General features: G+C 36.9%; 1 protein-coding gene across 1 annotated transcript in view; it reads right to left on the bottom strand.

The window, feature by feature from the left end:
• Positions 1 to 3,835, bottom strand: part of LOC145691497 (uncharacterized) — a 43,680-nt gene extending 39,845 nt beyond the window's left edge. The window contains exon 1 of the mRNA XM_081766906.1: positions 3,732 to 3,835. The gene's annotated coding sequence lies outside the window, so the exon portion shown is untranslated. The remainder of the gene's footprint in view (positions 1 to 3,731) is intronic.
• Between the last annotated feature and the right edge of the window lie 9,719 nt (positions 3,836 to 13,554).

Here is a 13,554-nt window from a genome sequence, read left to right as displayed (position 1 = left end):
AGAATACGTTTCTTAATTCGTGTTTTATCATTTTGACTTGCCCTGTACTATTAAGTAGAAACATTATCAATTGTTGTTTTATCTTTTCGTAACTTTGACACGTGTTCAATCCCAGCTCGCGCCAAGTGGGCTTTGTGGTAGACAAACTCAGTATGTGAGAGTTTTTCTCGGCGCTGTCCCGTTTTCTCCCACTTTCTTCATTGCACCATTTTATTCATTTTTCACCATCACTGTTGTTCTCCTGTGGAACGTAAAACTGAAAGATTTCATTTCATTTCATTTCCAATTTTGATACACATATTTCTAACAGTGACACAGAAAGTTTTATTTGTGACTCATATACTAGTAAAGACTTATACACAGATACATATTTTTGCAACAAAATTTTTAGCATTTTTTTTTTTTACCAGCTACCATGCAATGGTATCTGTGGTTAAGAGTTCATGCTGAAATTAGACGAAGTTGAAAAATAGTTTGGAGTATTAACATATGAAGCAAGTGTGAATTTATGAGAGTATTGTTAGTAAATAAACTAGCTGAGTGGCACAGAGGTTTGCTACTGACAAATGCAGTATGCCATAAAAGTGGTGGGTACTCATATATACGTATATAAGCAAATACGAGTTTGTGTGCACGCAATAACTACTGAATCAATTAAAATGATAATTGGCATGATTATCTACCTTAGATCTCCCAGGGCCTTATGATTATTACCTGACAATTTTCTGCATGGGGTGTGAGGGAGTGAGGGGGAGGGATGGAAAGTGCTGACACGTAAAAAAAGAAAAGAAGAAAATATCAGTATTTGTGTCCAATCCATAGTTTTCGGGATAGCTGAAATTAATATTAACACTCCCGATGTCGTTTAAGCCCAAATTAATCCCTTACTGGGATGGGGATGAGAAAGGGGGAATGAGTGACGTTCGTATCCAATTCATACTGTCAGAGGTTGCTGAAATGAATACTGACACTATTGATGCTATTTAAGTCCAAATTAATCCCTTATTGACATGTGGGGATCAGGTTGCTAGTGAAAGAGAGTAACATGTAAAAAGAATCAGGAACGATCGATATAATTGTCCAATCCATAGGTTTTGAACTCGCTGTGATGAATAGTGGTACTCCTAATGCCGTTTCAGTACAAGTTCAACCCCCACCGATACGGAGATGAAAAGAGGTCAGGGGTAGGGTTGGAAAGGGCTGACATTATGGATTTTTGTTATTACAGTTTCATTAAAATGTGTGTTGTAAGTGGTGAGTGATTCAAATAGCGTACCTGCCATAAGCCTATTTTTCCTGCACGAAGAAGGGGTATTTCAACTAGCAGGGGCGTACGCAGGGAGTGGGTGCTGGGGGTCCGAAACCCCTCCCCCCGAAATCCCAACTTTTTTGTAAATGTAGTCTACTTTTAGGATCAATTTTAGAAATTTTCATATAATTTAGCCTCAAATTGTATTTGGACACCCCCGGAACGCTTTAGACCCCACCCGAAATAAATTCCTGCGTACATCCCTGTCAACTAGTAAAAACATATAGAAAAATACAACAAGCTGTCTAAGACATTAGGTTAGCAATCAGAAGATCTGTCTACCACGAGTTCGAATCGTGCTTAGAATATGAGTAATGCTATTTCAGAACTCATGCCATTATCGTCCTTCATTTCGCATCGTCTCCTTTAGTCAAAAAGGGCACAACCATGGAACGTACAACTCAATAATCTGGTATATAAAGCAGAATGATTGTTTTTATATTTGTCCGGTACACATGTCCACACCTTCGAACCGTCTAAAAGGAAACAGTTTTGAAAACAGTTGGTATTTGCAGTTTTTATCATTGTTACTTTGATTAAAATACGTGTCCTAAGGAGGGATAAGATTTTAAAATAATGTTCCCAAACCGGATTCGATTCTTATTGGAAGTGCAAGTGGTTCAGATCTCATAGATCCACGTCTCACATTGTCTCACAAGGAAAACGATTCAAGTGTGACACGATATTGTGGACGAGTTTTTGCGCAAGTGAAGTGCTTTTGTGTACAGTTAAACCCATTAGAGGGAAAACCCCTCGATCTCAACCGTTCTGGAGATATAGGCCTAGAGAAATAAGGGGAAGGCTGGTGCACCGATATTGTGCTAATTTTTGAATATGTAGCGATTGTATATACAAGTAAAAGAGACTTTTAAAAATGAAGAATTCCTTCATTCACGAAACTTTAGTAATACGTCGCCTTAGACATGAGGGTTACAAAACCGAAGAGTCCATGAAAATTCTAGGGGAAAAATATTTTGGAGAGGGAAGGCGAAAATAACGGAGTTCCTTTGTTGCCTGAAATAGGGATGTAAGGTGTCTATGTAGTATAGGTTTTTTGGTACGCTGCATCGAATAAAAGCATCATCAGGTCAAATAGAGTGAAAAAAAGTAAAAAGTGGTGGACATTTGCAACAACAAACAATATGCTTATGTTTCATGTATTTGATTTTTTTCTATAGCGTTTTTACACAGAATATGACCTGTTTTTTTCACATGATAATATCTGTTCCTTTAGCAATATAATTAATACATTTTCATATCACCTTTTCCCATTTTCTACGAACTAAAGACAAGAGATATTAGCAAGTAACATCATACAATCTTGTTCTTCATGTCGATGGCGTTTGTTATTCCTTCTTTTTTCCGGAGAGAAATTGACATATGTTTCGGTGTTTTCGAACAGAAGAACAAATGAAAAAGTTGAGGAGGAGCAGTTCGGGTTTAGAAGAGGTAAGGGCACAAGAGATGCTATTGGATTATTAAGGGCGATCGGTGAAAGATTTATAGAAAAAGGGAAAGAGTTATATTTTGTATTTATTATTATTTATATGTAATTACAATAAATAATATATTAGGATTAGGAATGAGGTTTCTGGGCCTTCGGTGTCTATGGCCATGTAAGGGATGTGGCCGTTAGCCCGTCATGTATAAGGGATAACGTCGGCCGAAGATCACAGTACCCGCAGAATTAGGCAAGAAAAGTATGAGGAAGGTAGGTAAAAGGTGAGTTACGCAGGGAAAATCTTACTTAGCATGGCTGGTCTTAAAAAGCTTTTACAATTTTCCAACCGAGAGTTCCCATCGCGAATCGAATGCGGGCCCGCTACCTCTAAAGGCGAAAGTGTTAAAGAATACGCTACCGGGGGCCACTTTATTCTCCAAGAGAGGAAAATTACTTTTATTGGCATAAAATACATATTTTTTACTTACCGAACTTACCGACGACTAACTTTGCTGCCGATCGAATCTTCACACATAATGCGGGTATGTTCTTCCAACTCGAGGGATAGCCGCGAAACAAGATGAAACGGGCGTGTTCCCCCTACTGGTATCTTTCCTCGATGTAATATAATTATATCATAATAATGTTGTTTTAGAAGGATAAATTGAAAGAAATTTAGTCTACTTACGAAGTTATCCTATTCGTCACTACCAACAATGGCCTTTTCGCTGCTTTTGTTTAGGGGAGAACCGAAAATTTGTTGGGGGATTTCGCCCATTCTCAATATAATAATCTACCTCTAGTTAACCGTTGAATATTCATCCGTCCGATACTTTAATGTTAAACATCTTCATTTTTACAGCCAGTACATAATCTTCTAAAACTGTTCACAAGAAAAGTCTGTTAGAACCATATAATTAATATTAAAGTGAATAAAATGTTCTGAGAAAACTAAATAATATGGAAATTCGTTCATCCTACCTGTTTTTTAAGTAGTTACTTTCCCAGCCGAGCGTCAGTATTACTGCTATACTTAATAGCGATTGTGATCTTTCGCAAGCAACCACAGTGATGTGAAGGCCAAAACAGTTTTCTTCATGAAAGAAACACGTTAAAGGAAAAAAAATGAGGGAAAAAATTGCGCACGCATTCAGAGTCCATCAAAATATTCGTGAACTTGCACGAAAACTTGTTTTAACTTTAGCCTTAGGTTTAAATGATCACCTAGAGAAGAAAGGGGGAAAGAGCTAAAAAGAAAAAAAAAGCATGGGAATTATATATTGCGTAATACCTGGGTCTCCCAAAGGTGAGTAAGAATGTATACTTACACTTGTGTTAGGAAAAACTAAGCAAGAAAGACAAAAAGTGAACAAAGAAAAGAAAAAAGAGAAATTAAAAAAAACAATAGGTTTTGTAGGAACATACAGGAAATGTTTATTGAATGAGGCAAGCTGACGCAAATTTTTGGCAGGAAGATATGTATAGATTTTTCTTTGTTTATTTCTTTGTTTGGATTTCTTCTGGGGTCAATAAAAGGCTGTTTATCCTTGAAAAGAAGTAGCAGGATAAACAGCATAGCATATCCATATATACATGTTATATACAGAGTTACAAAAACGTGACACAATATTTTGGGAACAAATTCCTTACATCAAAATAAGAAAAAAAAAGTTCTAATGGACCTATGCTCAAAAGTGGATAGTTTCGGAGTTATAGAGTGCCGAAAACGTAAAATAAGTGAATTTTATATGTCCATAGCTCCACTACTATGGAACCTATTGTAGTCGGGTCAAGACGTCACTGAGGAACTGGTATGTGAACTATCCAAATATCAAAGTTTAAAAATGCGCTAGTACTTGCACGCCAATTTTTAGAGTTCAAGTACTCCCAAACAGCCTCTCTAAAAACGATTGTGCAAGTACCGGAGGTTCTGAAAGATGGATATTTGGAAAATTCACATAGTAGTTCCTCAGTGATGTTTTGACACGACTACGATCCGTCCCATAGTAGTGGACCTTTTCACGTTTTCAGCACTATGTAACTACGAAACCATGCACTTTCGACGACGGTTCCATATGAACATTCTTTCTTATTTTGATGCGAGGAATATTGTGACAAAAATTTTTGTAACACCCTGTATACTGGATAGACTTTTTATCTTGAAACGCCCATATGACTTTTAAACTAATAAATAAAAAAAAAGCACCGAAATTTTGCATAATGTAAATACCGGCAGGGCAACATTGTTTGACATACTCATCAATACCACCATTTTAACAGTGTTGCCAACCAACATACAGTTGTAGTTTTTTTTTTTAATGGCACTACGTCAGACTATTACAAATTTCAAATCTATAAAGATTAATAAAATCATCCTATATCACACTTATTGTAGTTGCCAACTAAGGGTATAGCAACATAAACGTTAACAAACGTTAAAATTTTTGGTGGGCTCTTCAACATTAATAAGGCAAATGAATCGGACGGGCATTGTATATACATCCACACTATCTTTGTCTCGAATGCTATGATTACGTTGTGAAGTATTTTGAACAGATAGGAGCAAAGTTACAATGATTTGAAAATTTGACTATTCCAAAAGGTTTTCCTTCGAAAAAGTTCGTAGATAAGTACTACATCCAATCACGTGGATATACACTTTACTCAGGCACAGTGGCACAGTGGCTCAGTGGTATAGCTCTTATCTCTGATGAGTGGGGTCCTTAGTTCGACCCCCGGCCAAGTAAGTTTATGGTGGATAAGAACGTGTCCGTAGTATTTCCCGGGGTACTCCCGTTTCCTCCCACTTTATCATCCCGCCAATTCATCCATCATCATGCACTTGCTTTAATCATCGTGTCCCTTAGCCTAAAGGACATAATCGTTGGACGTTAAACTGAGAGACTTTTTATTTCTTTACTCACTTATTTTTTTTTCAATCAAATAATACAGAATATTCAGATGAAATATTCTTACATTCTAATTTAATTATGAAGGAACGAGAAATAATAGTTAACTATTCCTATGCCACACATACCCAACCAATGATGATTTCAGGAGGTAGCTAGTAGGAGGAGGGGTCCGGTTTCTCCTCGCGGTATATCTCGAATTGTACTGAACGTGGTTTACCAGTATTTCTGCATTATTGCTATCATCCCCCACCGTGTATTGAAATTCATCCTGGCGGGAATCTTATAAAATCCATCATCATGCCAAACTGTTCTCACTCATTTTGGTTTATGACACATACTTTTACATTCACCTGACATGTTTTCAAAAGAAAAAGTTTTATTTTGAACCTTATTTAACGGTTCTGAGCTCTAATTTCCTTGCTCCCAGTACGTCATTACTGGAAACATGTTGTTCGTGCATTAAAGAAAAATCTTAGAAATGTTTACACAGCAACGTGACACAATTTGTAAAATAACAAAGATTTTTGATAACCTGTTACTAATATAATTTGGTATGTGTCACATAACATGATTCTTTTCCTTTTCTGCTTTCTCTCATCTCTCAAATATAACATCAAAAATATATAACTGTTTAATTGTATATATATATATATATATATATATATATATGGTTTGGGTACAAAACCTCGCGGCCAGAACCTCGCGGCGACAACCTCGCGGACCAAAACCTCGCCTGGCCAAAACCTCGCCTCCCAAAACCTCGCGGGCCAAAATCTCGCGGGGCCAAAACTTCGCCTGGCCAAAACCTCGCCACCCAAAACCTCGCGGGCCAAAATCTCGCCGGGCCAAAACCTCGCGCCCCAAAATATCGCCATACCCAAAATCTCGCCTGACCAAAATGTAAATGTTCCAACAGATGATAAGGATGACGGTATAAAAGACGCTGTTTCAGAAGAAGTATCACGGGTATTTGACCAAGTCCCGCGATACCATATGAAAATTCTATTTCTGTATTAGAGGATTTCAATGTGAAGGTAGGGCGACAGGATGTTTTTAAACTGGTTATAGGGAAAGAAAGTCTGCATAAGGAAAGTAATGACAACTAACGAGGTTAGTTTCGTGAACTTTGGAACATCCAAAAACTTAAAATTTTAACAAAAATCTAATAATATTTATGAAAATATGAAACAATATATGAGTTTTTACGACGTCCCTTGATTATGTCCTATAGGTTAAAGGAGACGTAGATGACCAGGATGAAGGAAATGATCGAATAAAGAAAGTGGGAGGAAACGGGAATAACCCGAGAAAGCCCACGCACACGATGTTTTGTATATTATTTTTATTATTATTATTATTAATTATTTTTATTATTATTATTATTATTATTATTATTATTATTATTATTATTATTATTATTATTATTATTATTATTATTATTATTATTATTATTATTATTATTATTATTTGTAATGTGGAATTGCATATTAGGAAACACATTGGGTAAATTTTAAAGAAAAGTTTCATTCGCGGCGAGATTTTGGGCGGCGAGGTTTTGGCTCGGCGAGATTTTGTCCCGCGAGGTTTTGGGCGGCGAGGTTTTGGCCACGCGAGGTTTTGGGCGGCGAGGTTTTGGCCACGCGAGGTTCTGGCCCGGCGAGATTTTGTCCCGCGAGGTTTTGGCCGGCGAGGTTTTGGCCACGCGAGGTTTTGGCTCGGCGAGATTTTGTCCCGCGAGGTTTTGGGCGGCGAGGTTTTGGCCACGCGAGGTTTTGGCCCGGCGAGATTTTGTCCCGCGAGGTTTTGGCCGGCGAGATTTTGGGCGGCGATGTTTCGGCCGCGAGATTTTGTCCGCATACCTATATATATATATATATATATATATATATATATATATATATATATATATATATATATATATATATGCCTAGGTCTTTCTAAATGGTCGTTTTCAGATAGGTCTTGCAGTTAAAACTTTCAAAGCGTTCCTACCTTCTTCCATTCCGGCTACATGACTTGCCCACCTGATGACTCTAACAATGTTTGGTAAACCGTATAAATTATGTAGTTCCTCGTATGAAGCTTCCGGCATTCCCCATACCCGTTCCTCTTCGGTCCAAATATTTGTCTGAGGATCTTGTTCTCAAATACTTTCAGTCTACGTTCTTCCCTCAGAGTAAGCGACCATGTTTTACAACAGAACAACAGACATGATTATCGTTTTGTATATTTTAAGCTTCTCGACAGAATTCGCGACGACAAGAAATTTTGAACTGAATAATAACACGAATTCCCTGCTTTTAGTCGACATTTAATTTTTTTGTGAATATGGTTTTCGTCTGTTAATATTGATCTTAGATATTTGAAAGTATCTACTCTATCAAAAGTATTATTTGGTATGTTAACGCATCCATAATTTGGCATATTACAATCCCGACAAACTTCCATGTATTGAGTTTTCTCTGCATTTACTTTTAAATCCATGTCCCTGCAAGCGTTTAATAAAAGCTCTGCATTTCTTTCTATTGTTCTCCTATCATCCCCTATTAAATTTACATCATCGGCATACGCCACAACTTAGTGAATACTATTCAACTCTAGGCTCTGGTTGCTATTTTTGATTTTCCTTATAGCGTACTCCAGGACAAAGGTGAATAATAATGGCAACAACGCACGTCTCCTTGTTTCAGGCTATTCTCGATGTGAAAGCTCGTGGACTTTACTTTGGAATTCATTTAAGCATATCTTAATTAATCTACTTAGGTTTTTCAGCATTCCAAATTCTGTAAGAATGTTGTATAAATGTTTCTTTCCTAACCGAGTCGTACGCCTTTCTAAAATCAATAAATAGTTGATGTACCGGGGTATTGTATTCCCACTTCTTTTCGAGTATTTGTCGAATGGTAAATACCTGGTCGATAGTTGATCGATTTAATCTAAATCCGTACTGATAATCTCCAATAATTTCATCTGTGTATGGAGTCGATCTTGCTAACAGAATGTTTGAGAGGATTTTAGTTGACAGAAGAGAAGTACCTCGATAATTATTACAATCATTTTTGTCGCCTTTCATGTGAATTGGAGAACGATTGATTCTTTCCACTCTTGTGGCAATTCTTCCTTGTCCCAGATAAGGAGATGAGTTTGTGTGTCTAGTTTTACAATTTTTCGCCTCCAGCTAAAATTAACTCCGGCCGGAATTTCGTCTACACCTAATGATTTATGTTTCTATAATTTCTTTATAGCGATTTCTACTTCTATTCGGTTAGGTTCTGGAATATCAGTTAAAGATTAAGGAAAGTAAGTTCAAAAACTTTTTGTTCTTTTATTGTATTATGTTCTAAAAGACACTGGTCATTTCCGATGATAAACTCAACTACATGTTAATATTTTGGTGGCAAAATTACCGGTGACGAAATTACTGTGTCAAAATTTCCGTTAACAAGATTACCTACATACTAATAATTGGTGTCAAAACTTCCGGTGACGAATTTACTGTGACAAAATTTCCGATAACAAAATTAGCTAAGTTCATATTAAAAATGAGCAATGGTAGGCGAAGAGTAGGGAGGCTCACCGATGAGAAAAATTGGAGAGATATAATTTTTTATTGAGTAAACTGCAAATTGGTAAATGTAAGGTTGGGAAATGTTCATTTGTAAGGCAGAAGGGTAAATGTAGTAGGAATGCTGAATTTAGCGGGGAAGTGATAAATTACGGTAGGACGGAGGGTAAATTTGGGGGGGTCTTTAAAGACCTTGGGGGGATAGACACAACCGCTGCAAACAGAATATTATATCTTATTAAGAAGATGTGTACCACTGTCGTACTAGGATTATTATGAAAAGCTTGATGGGCGTATATTTTAGTGTTAGTTTCATCTTAATAGTTAACTTGGTTGTCGCAGAGTATACATTTGTAGTTAATGAGAAAAACTGTCTTTATGAATTTTCTCGAACACTACACATGATGATTTACGTTCAAAGGATTTAATCTTGTTTAACTCATTAATATGTCAAAGTTGGATAATTTTCCCCACTCTACGCTCCTAATTTAAAGCCAGTGATGCCAACCTGACATGCTATAACTTCCGAACTCGAGAGGCAAACAATTCCATTTATTATCTTAATTTCCCACGTTGTACAATTACTTCTACTACTACTATTACTTCTACGATTGTCAGAATTGATTTATTGATGGCAGAACTTTTTAACATTTCAGATATAATATAATATTTTATTGTAATTTCAGTGTTGAAGAAAATTTATTTCAGTAATAATTGAATCATGTCCGTTTTTTTTTTTTTTTTTTTTTTTAGTAGGAAAAAGGCTGGAAAACGATTGAAATGAAATGAAATCTTTCAGTTTTAGGTCGCATGATTATGCCGGCTAGGCTTAAAGAGATGGTGATGATGAGAAATGAATGTAATGGTCCGATGACAACAGTATAAAATAAGAGGAAACGGAAGAACCCCAAGGAAACCCACGAACACGGTGTTTGTTCACCACAAAGCCCATTTGGGACGTGGAAAACCGTTGCGTTATGAGAACTATATGTATCGTGTTAAAAGGGAAGCAAAAGATAAATCATACTGGAAGTGTAATTTAGGATGTAAAGCTATAATTATACTGTGTAGAAATGAAGTGGTTTCTCAGGCTGAAATACACATGCATGAACTCATGGGAAAATTAGGAACAGACGCATATTTAATAAAATGAAGATTAAAGCTAGTGAAGAACCAACAGCGTCAGTACAGATGATTTTATAGGTAACACACTATGATGTTTTCTTGATAATTTTTATGACTAATATTCTTATAAGTACATTTTTTTTTACAAATCGTTTATTTTTAATTTCATTGTATAGAGCTGTACTTGAATATGTTGTATACTACTAACAACTTCTCCATCAAATTTTACGATTACGAAAAGAAAATCGTGCCTAAAACATTGAAAATTTCACCTACCTACGTCACAGAAATGAAAATAGTAGTCTTCCCAGAAATAATAGTCGTGCTTTGTAAATTGCTAAGTTCATTTTTTACAGATTCTTACATGAAAATTCATAAATTACGGATTCGTGTACTTTCGAGTTACGGAAGGAGATAAATTACGGAACCGAGTTTTCTTTTAATACGTGCATAACAAATTAAAAAAAAAGAAACAAAAGAAGAACAACAAGGAAGGGTTCTGGTACAAACAGTAGCAAAAGATCTGGCAGATACCAACTTTCGAAAGGATGAAACAGTACCGGTATTACACAAATCCAGATATAAGTTTCAGAAGGATGCTACAGACAATAGAAGAACTAATAGGCACGAAAGTGGACTGAAATCACCGAGAGCAGAAATTCCTATTGACAGATGGTGAAGACAGTTCCAGTCGCATTTTTTGTAAGCATACCTATACACATTTTTCTTGTTCTTTTGTCGTTGAGTACTTTCTTCGACGAACATACGATTTTCCAGACAAAGTGAACTAAAAATCTATTTTCATAAACAGATTCAGTTTTTTCTTATCTCTACCTATATAAATAAAAATGGAAGTAACTATGTTTGTGACTTAATAATCTTAAATTACCAGACCGATTTAGATCATATTTCCAACACAGATGAGATTCGGACACGGAATGGTTTTTATCGGTGAAACTTAGGGGGGAGGGGAGAGATATAGAAATGAAGAAAATGGCCGATATTAGTGTTGAATCCACAGTTTTTGAGGTTTGCTAAGATGAACAGTGACATTTCCGATGCCGTTTAAATCAAACTTAGCCCCGCAATTTGGGAGAGTTAGAAGGTGGATATATAAAAATGATCTAAAATGATCGATATTAGTGTCGAATCCATAGTTTTCGGGGTCACTGAGATGAACAGTGCCACTTACAGCTGGGATTTTTTGAGCTGGCCCGAGGACTCACAAGACCATCCTCCGGCCCACGGAATTATCCCCTGCATGGTCCTCAAGGCCTGTTCTACGAGCCAGAGGAGCAAGTAAGATTTGATAACATACTGGAAAAACATGCTTCAACCAAACAACTTACTAACGCCGGACAATACACAGAAAGCGGTCTGCCAGACCAAAGAGAACAGACCATTCGCGGACCCACTTTGTCTGAGTGGTCGCTTCAACACAATTACGTTCGAAAACACTCATAAGAATTGAAAAACAAGAATGAAGGCAAGCTCCCCCCAAACTTCTAACCATGGTTAAAACACACCAGCTAAGTACAGTCTGACTGTCTGTCAGAAGCTCCTTGTCTTGAGCTCTGAGAGATCCAACCCAACCGTATCACCTGGTTGCGACTGGACTTGAGATTTACTCAGCCTCTCCTGGTTGTGACAGGTCTTGAGAATTTCTTATCGCAATCTTCTGGATGCATCTGTGTCTCGAGATTTCCTTTTTCCGTTGGCTGCGACTGGGCCCTCGGAAATGCCTATCTCATTCTCTCGCCTCGCAGTGGCGGATCCAGGGGGCCAGACGAGTTTATATATAAATAAATAAAACCCATCCAAGAGTTTGGAGCTCTTAAAAGTAGCTCTAAGTAGCAGTATTACAACCCACCGCCCCCCAGAAGTCCGTCCTGGATCCGCCCCTGCTCGTCTGCGACTGGGCCTTAAGAAATATCTACACCCGCCGACTGACTGCAACTCCGCTTCAATAGTCTTCCATATATATGTCCCTTCACTGCGACTGGGGTTTTGGACATCACCAATACCAAACTAAGGGACTCCATTCAGTCTTCAAACCACATATTTGCAATTATACCTAGGTAATTGTATCTAAGAACGTTTTGTAAACAAAATGGTAGAGGGAGAAACAATTTCGAGTTCATCATTTTGTTCTACCTTAAGGATGTTCACAATATACACTGCCGCATAGTAAATTCAACATTTTTAGTTTAATACCAGAACTTTCAAACTAAATCAGTTGTTCCAGATTATGTTCATTGCTTCCGATGTTCATTAAAACCTAACAACGACGAGACTAAACGTTTTCGGATGATCGGTGATCGTGCCGCAAAGACCAATCGTACGTTTTCGGATGGTGAACACAGTTAATTATTTAGCACCAGGTATCAATATGTGGAATCGACACATGTGCTGGTTTTTTGACTCTTATGTCAATTACAAGGATTGGAGAAGGCGTTGAAACAACATTTTTTACTTTTAGTCAGTGTTTGTAGCTTAAGGGAAATTTTCTAATCTAGGGAAATTTAAGAAAAAGGGATTTTCTCGATAAAACGTGAAAACAAAGCGAAATTCTTGTGCTGGCTGATTGACATATATGAATGCTTAATTTTTTCTTTGTTCTTCAGAAATAAACCAATACAATAGCAATATTTTGTGCATATGTTTGTTCAAAGTAGCATAATTTGCACCCGTTGTTGTCTGGGGGTATTTCATTTTTTTTTTTTTTGTAAAAAAAGTTATGAAAAAAGTAAAAAAAATAGAAGCAAAAAACAAACGTGGTTGACATTTCCTTTAATATTGCTAAATTTAATCTACTTAGTCATCCATCTCATCCATCCTCATCTCAACACTTTTTGAGGCTGACGAACTTGGCTGCACTTTTTGCACCTCTGGTGTTTTTGTTCATATTTCACTTCTTTTTGTAGTTCACCATGTCAATATCGTATATTGGAATTCTCAATTGTGGCATATTGCTGCATTTAAATTTAAAATTGTACATTTTTAAAGGAGTCATAATGTGTCACATACAACATTAGTTCCCAACGGCTCTCCCACTGGGAATCGAACCCAAGACATGTACAAGAAAGGCGCACATGCTAGCCACTAGAACAGCGGGGAGGATTTATTCTATCAAATATCTGTCAGAGCGTTATGTCCAAACGAGATTCCAATTCATTTACCCGAACTACAAAATCACGATCGC

The sequence above is a fragment of the Thermobia domestica genome, chromosome 8, assembly GCF_964235325.1.
Source record: "Thermobia domestica chromosome 8, izTheDome1.hap1.1, whole genome shotgun sequence".
Taxonomy (NCBI): domain Eukaryota; kingdom Metazoa; phylum Arthropoda; class Insecta; order Zygentoma; family Lepismatidae; genus Thermobia; species Thermobia domestica.
The sequence above is the reverse complement of the archived record's forward strand: the minus strand, read 5'-3'. Positions and strand labels throughout refer to the sequence as shown.